The 6,679-nt window shown below is 35.9% G+C and overlaps 1 protein-coding gene across 3 annotated transcripts in view; it reads left to right on the plus strand.

The window, feature by feature from the left end:
- FAM177B (family with sequence similarity 177 member B) overlaps nucleotides 1-6,679 on the plus strand; it is a 69,989-nt gene extending 63,310 nt beyond the window's left edge. For all 3 annotated transcript variants that reach the window (XR_007409145.1, XR_007409146.1, XR_007409147.1), the window contains one exon: nucleotides 5,339-6,679. The gene's annotated coding sequence lies outside the window, so the exon portion shown is untranslated. The remainder of the gene's footprint in view (nucleotides 1-5,338) is intronic.

The following is a 6,679-nucleotide window of genomic DNA, read 5'->3' on the forward strand; positions in this document are numbered from 1 at the left end:
CCTCTCCCTCTGCCCCTCCCTCTGCTTGTGTGCTCTTTCTCTGTCAAATTAATAATTTTTTTTTAAAAAAGGTTTGACTGCTAAAGTCACACACACCACTCCATACACAGATTTTGCCCAAACCGACTTTTAATTCCTTCTGCTACTACTATCTGCTTGCTGAAACACTCACATTGGGTACTTCTGCATGGTTTACTTTTGTTTTGTTTTGCATGGTTTACTTTTGATTTAGGCCAGAGAATCCCTACTTTGGCCCTGTGATAGGGTCTGAAGTGGCAAGAGCAGGAAGAAAACTGCCACAGAGCTTTCCTTCAAGTAAATATCACTCATCACACTCTTCTTAGGGCGAAGCGCAAGCTACCCATGTAGATAGTCTTTAGAAAAGTAGTCCAACTGTCTTCATATCAAAGATTAATGTTCTGCTATTCATTCATTCATTCATTCATTCAATAAGCATTTACTGGTATCTACTATGTGCCAGACACTAGTTGGGCAGATACTGCAGTGAATAGATCTGACATAGTGCCTTGAAAACAGGTGGAAAATAAACAAAGGAGTAAGTAGGTAGTAAGCCGGCCGATGATGCCAACTATGGAGGAAAATGAAGCAGGGTAGGGGCTATGGGGGAATGTAGACGCAGGGTATTGTTTTCTGTAACATGGTCAAGGAAGGGCTCCCTCATGATGTTTAAGCAGCCGGTGGGGGACCCGAAAGAGAATTCCAAGCAGACAGTCTGAGGCAGAAACATGCTGGACATTTTTGAAGAAAAGCAAGGGACATGTTTTAGTAGGTGCCAAAAGGGTAGAGGGGATGATGAGGTTGGAGAGGAAGTATTAGGCATCAGTGTCAGAGTCAGGATCAGTACTAGAGGTCAGACCAGGCAGTGCACTTTTTCAAAGGATGGAGCAAAGGAAATATATGGACAGTATCAATAGGTGCTCAGAGATGCCACTTACCTGTAAGTGCCTCCGAAGACACTATCTGCTCTACAGGGTTGTTCCACCCTCTGCTGTTCAGCTGAACCTGAAGGAATAGTTTTCTTTTTCCTTCCTTCCTTCCTTCCTTCCTTCCTTCCTTCCTTCCTTCCTTCCTTCCTTCCTTCCTTCCTCTCTTTTTCTTTCTTTTCTTTGTTTCTTTCCTTCTCTCGGAAATAGAGTTTTCTTAAGAGAGGCCCCCTTAACTATCATCTGGTGACTTTCTCCCTGTATCTCCCCCCCCTTTTTTTTTAACCTCCCCCCTTTAATATGAATTTCTCTTTGAAGGAGGAACAGAATCGAATTCTGTACGGCAATGTTAACAGTTTTTTTTTTTTATCATAGTGGATTAGAGCAGCTATTAAAATACGAGACTATTTTTTAATCTGGAGTTCCTTCTTAAATTCTTTTAGATTAAGGCTTATTAACCTAACCCTGTACCATTGATGTGTTGCTACGGCTTGAAAATGTATCCAGAGGCAATAACCAATGAATTTACCCAATGACAGCAGCAAGTACCTAAATAATCCTCCTGAGTACAGCAGTTAATGCAGAGGTTTTTCAAGTGCTTAGCAGGATTGTAGTATCAGCCAGAACCCTGGATCACGAAGTAGCAAAATGAGTGCATACTAACAAAGAAATCACTATCAACAGAAATACATGGATAATGAATGTTGCATTTGTTGTTTATTCGAAAAGTAAATCCGAATACTCAGTGCTCATTTTTAAATGCCAAAGCTATTATGTTTCACTGCGATATGTACATTTGTTTGAAAAATCACCTTTCAAATGTCAGAAATATCAAGTCAAATACTCTTCTCCTGGGTATTCAAATTCCCTGACTATTGCAATAAAAGCCTATTAGTCCATACAACCTGTGCTTAGTGAGGCTTATTGTCTCCTTGATCGTTTATATCCTCTTGCTCCTCCAGTAGCTCCCCTTAAACTCCAGTGCCCTGTCACCTCTGTCTCTTTAGCCCTTCACCTGAAACAAACCCAAATGACACCCAGTGGGCCAAATCTCCCTCCATAGGTATAGACGACGCTGGCCCCAGCCTGTTTTCTGCCCCACTAGAAATGGTAATGAGTTGCTCTTTGGATGAAGTCTTGTGAATATTCTCTACTCCTTAGTTACCCTTTTGCTTTTGATCGCTTATAGAGAACACAGGAAATTTTTCTAATCATGCAGTTACATGTCATAAAACAAAAACGTAAAAATTCCATTAAGCCTCCATGTCTTGTACGAAGTAAATGTCATAAGACTAACCTGTAGCAAGAAGAAAAAGAAAAGCAGATTTGTTCTTGAGGTCTCCCGGCACTGGGGTAAAGAGATGGGCTCCAGAATCCTTGCCTCTTCGGAGAGGACTGACAGCTCCTGTGCTCTTCCCAACACTGAGGGAGCCCACCAGGGTGAGTTTTATGCAATGACTAATTTGCAAAAACTCCTCCCCGTGTGTCTCTCCTCTTTGCCTGATGGGGTGGAGGTAAGAAAGTTGGGGTTCAGGTAAGAAGCTGGCAGGTCATCAAATTTTTCTAAACATAGTAATTGTGTTGGTCTCACAAAGTCTAATTAAATTGAAGGTACTGAGAAGCCCGGAAGGAACTTCATTAAGACAGTATTCAGCTTGGAAATTGATCTATAGTGAAGCCTGGAAAACATGGGAAAACATTTCATTGCCTGGGATGATAGATAATGAGCGTTAACGCGTTCCAATTGATGGAGCATTCTCACCAAAGCTAGGATAGGGAGGGGGAGCGATAGACCAGTAACATACTCATACATAATTTTTTGTCTATTTATGACTATTTCTTTAGGGTAAATGTCTACATCGGCAATGGCTGAGTCCAAAGGCATTTGAGGAACAGTTTTTAAGATCTCTGATAAATAGTTTCTAATAAAGATTAAAGTAGTTTCATGATGATTAAAAATGTGGGGACCCTGATATGGGACTTGATCCCAGGACCCCAGGATCACGACCTGAACCAAAGGAAGACACTCAACCAGTGAGCCACTCAGACTCCCAAATATTCCATTTTCTTAATGGTATCTGCCATTCTTTGAATATCAATGACTCTGAACTCCACTAATATATTTTTGATCCATTTGTGTTTCTTCTTTAGTGAATTTGATAATATAATTTCTACATTTTTCTACCCTTTTTGTTTAAAGAAATCTTTTTACATTATAAATAGGAACCATTTTTCCTCTTGTATGTGTTCCAAATATTTTTCTTGTTTTGTTATTAGCTTTTAAAAATTACATAGATTTTTTTCCTCCATTTTTACCAAGTAAAATATGTTTTTTCCTTTACAGTTATTGGCTATCATGTCATACTCCTAAATTTTCCCTATCTCAAGTTTCTAAAATTATTCATCCATATTAATTATGTTTTTACATTTTTATTTAACATTTTGATAGTTCCAAAGTTAGATTTTTTTTTTTTTTTTTTGAGAGAGAGTATGTTCGTAGGCGAGTGGTGCAGGGTGAGGGGCAGAGAGAGAGGGAGAATCTTAAGTAGGCTCCCCACCAACCATGGATCCCAATGTGGGGCTTGAGCTCATTACCTGAGCCAAAATCAAGAGTCGAATTCCTCACCAACTCAGCCACCGAGGGGCCCTCAGAGTTCAATTTTGATAGGGTGTGAAGCAATACTTCATTGTGATCCTTTTTCCCATTAATCACCAGGTGCTTCTGCCCATTTTATCAAACAAGACATTCTTCCCCTATCACAATGGAAATGTCATATTTATAACATCCTCAATATTTATATGTTTTGTTTTATTGCAGATATTCATATTCTGCTCCACTAATGATTCTTTATATTCAGATATCAAAACCTCACTATTTAAATATTGTTGCTTTAAAAGATTTTTGATATTTCCCTGTGCAGCCTCCAATTATTACTCTTCTTTTTTCAATATTTTCTTGACTTTTTTTTTTTAAATCAAATTCACTTTTCTGGATGAAACTTGGATTAATTTTTCACCATTCCTAGAAATAAAATTTTATTTAAATGTAGCAGTTAATTATGGAATAACTGACATCTTTATAACATGGAACTTCTCTCTTTATTCATATCCTTTGTGTATCCTATAGGGAAGTGTTATTTACATGGGTTCACTAATTTCATTGTGATACGTTTTATTGATTTCTAGTTACATATCTGATTATTATTGGTATTATTGATTTTTCCATTATATTTTCAAACTTATTTATTGCTGGCACATCAGCTAATAGTTGTGTGTGTGTGTATGTATATATATATATATGTACATATATATATATAATTTATTGACATATTATGTAGGAAAGTATATAAATGTTTTTTAATAGTTCATACACACACATATAATTTCAATCATTTCCCAAACTCTCATTTATTCTAAATATCTCATAGATTCTTATGTCAGTCCAAATAAATAATCAAAGAATCAAAATGATAATATGATTTAGTTTTTCCCTTTCTAATGAATATTAGAAAAGGAATATTCCTCTCTTTGTTTTTCCTCTCTTTTACTGAATTGTCTAAAATTTTCAGAACAATTTCCAACAGAAGTGGTTACTGAACATGTTCCTTGTGTGTTTCACTCTTGAATATGATACTGGCTTCCGATCTGAGAATTTTCCTTCTTTCAGATTTTATTTATTTATTCAAGAGAGATACAGAAATCATATTAAGGAAATATTCTTCTTTTTCTTGATAGCTCTGTCTCTGTGTGTGTATGTTTAACCAGGACACAGTATTCATTTAGTTAAATGCATTCTTAAAGCAATTAAGGTAATCATATAGTTATCTAATTTCATCTATTGCTGTAATGGATTATATTAATAGATTTCCCATTGAACCATATTTGCATTTCTACATTAAATCTTACTTGGTCACGATATACTAGTATTTAAAAATGTTGGATTTTATTTCTTAAACTTTGTTAATGATTTAAAATCACAACTAATATTGGTGTATTGCTTACCTTTTTTGTTCTTTTTCAAGATTATGTTATCTTTGTTATAAGGGTTATGAGGAAGCTTTCTTATTTACCTTATACTTTGGATACATAGTATGGTATTATTTGTATATTGAAAACTAATACCAATTTTCCTGGGCAATCATCAGAGCCCAGTTATTCTTTGGAAATAATTTTTATTTTTAAACTTTTCATTTTATAGGTTTTATACTTTTTCATATACAACTATTATTTTCTTTGAAGATTATTCATTTACATATTTCAAAATTTTAAGCTAGTGTTATATGTAATCTCATTTTATAACTTTTGATCTCTGTTGATTTGTAGCTTTTTGTTCTTTTTCACGTTGTAGGGTACATTAGTTTTAAAAATTAAATAGAATTTTGGACTAATTGCAGAGCTAGGCCAACCAGTTCCCAGTGGGATAAGGAGCTGGCTTCAGGATGTAAATCAATGTACTGCTTCAAGACAAGCTTGCACAACAGCTGAAAGTGAACAACAACCAGAAGCTCAAGTAAAATTCTGTTCATCATCTTATTTTTGTAATCCTTCCTTGCCTGCCCCTTGCTCTATCTCCTTTGGCTCAAAACTCCTCTTTGAGATTCAGAAAATAATATGCAGAAATGTCTATGTCTATAGTTCTAAACCTTAAACCCACGCTATTCAAGGTGTTTTAGATAGGATACATGAGTCCTTGAACCTCCCAAGGATGTATGCAAAAGTTGTGCATGGGTGAATTTGCATTTTTCTGGGGGAAAATATCCAAGTATTCATCTTCCTTAAAGGGATATGAGATGCAAAAACATCAAAAGATCCTTGTTGATGGTAAACTTACAAAAGTCTTAGGAAACCCTAAACAACACCAATTTAAATGATCAAAAAAGGAGCCAAAAGATCAAGGCATTTAAGAACTTTTTCCTTTTTTGGGATGCCTGGGATAATGCTATCACATAAGAGATGGCAGTAAATATTTATTGGCTATTTATTTAGTCAATATTGATAATTGAAGGATGATGTAAAATTGATAGAAAATGAAATGTTCTCAGGGAAGGGCAGTGTACCTGATGAGCTCCAATATTCTTGAAGGTGAAAAAGTCTAGTAGCATCCCCAATCAACTTAGGAGCTGGATCTGGGATCTTGGCCATGAGATCTCTGCACCTGTGTTATTATTGCTACTCCCTGACCATTTCACAGAATGAAAAATCTCAAAACAAAAGGAAAGGACCTAATTTACTTTTTTGAGGGATCCATATCACACTCTACAGTTAAGGAAACCCTAGAAATAAAATGAATATTAATAGATCTAAAATAGAAAGCAAGGGAAACAAATCCTTGGGTGGGAAGAAAGAAGCATGTAAAATGCTGACCTAGGATTGTTCTCAAACATCGACCAAGTGGAGACCCACTTAGTATCACACATATGGTGAAATTCTATCAAAAGGGTTTAGAAACCAAAAGTTTGAGGACACTCAATGAATGAAATGCTGAAGTCCATGGAAAAACTCTCCAGCTGTCTTGTTCCAAGAATTTTGTCTTGGCTCATGCCCTTAGTCAGAAACACAACTCCTGAATTGCCTTATGGTACATCTAATTATGGGAGAGGGTCTAAGAACTAAATCCACCCCCCAGGTTCCTGTAGTCATGTTCTCAGGTGCTAACTCAAGTTTTGCCTTGTAACTGATGGAAAATAGATTGGAAGGTTATATAATAAAGTTATCTAATAAAGTTTTACCTTATA

Source organism: Canis lupus, chromosome 38, assembly GCF_003254725.2.
Source record: "Canis lupus dingo isolate Sandy chromosome 38, ASM325472v2, whole genome shotgun sequence".
Lineage (NCBI taxonomy): Eukaryota > Metazoa > Chordata > Mammalia > Carnivora > Canidae > Canis > Canis lupus.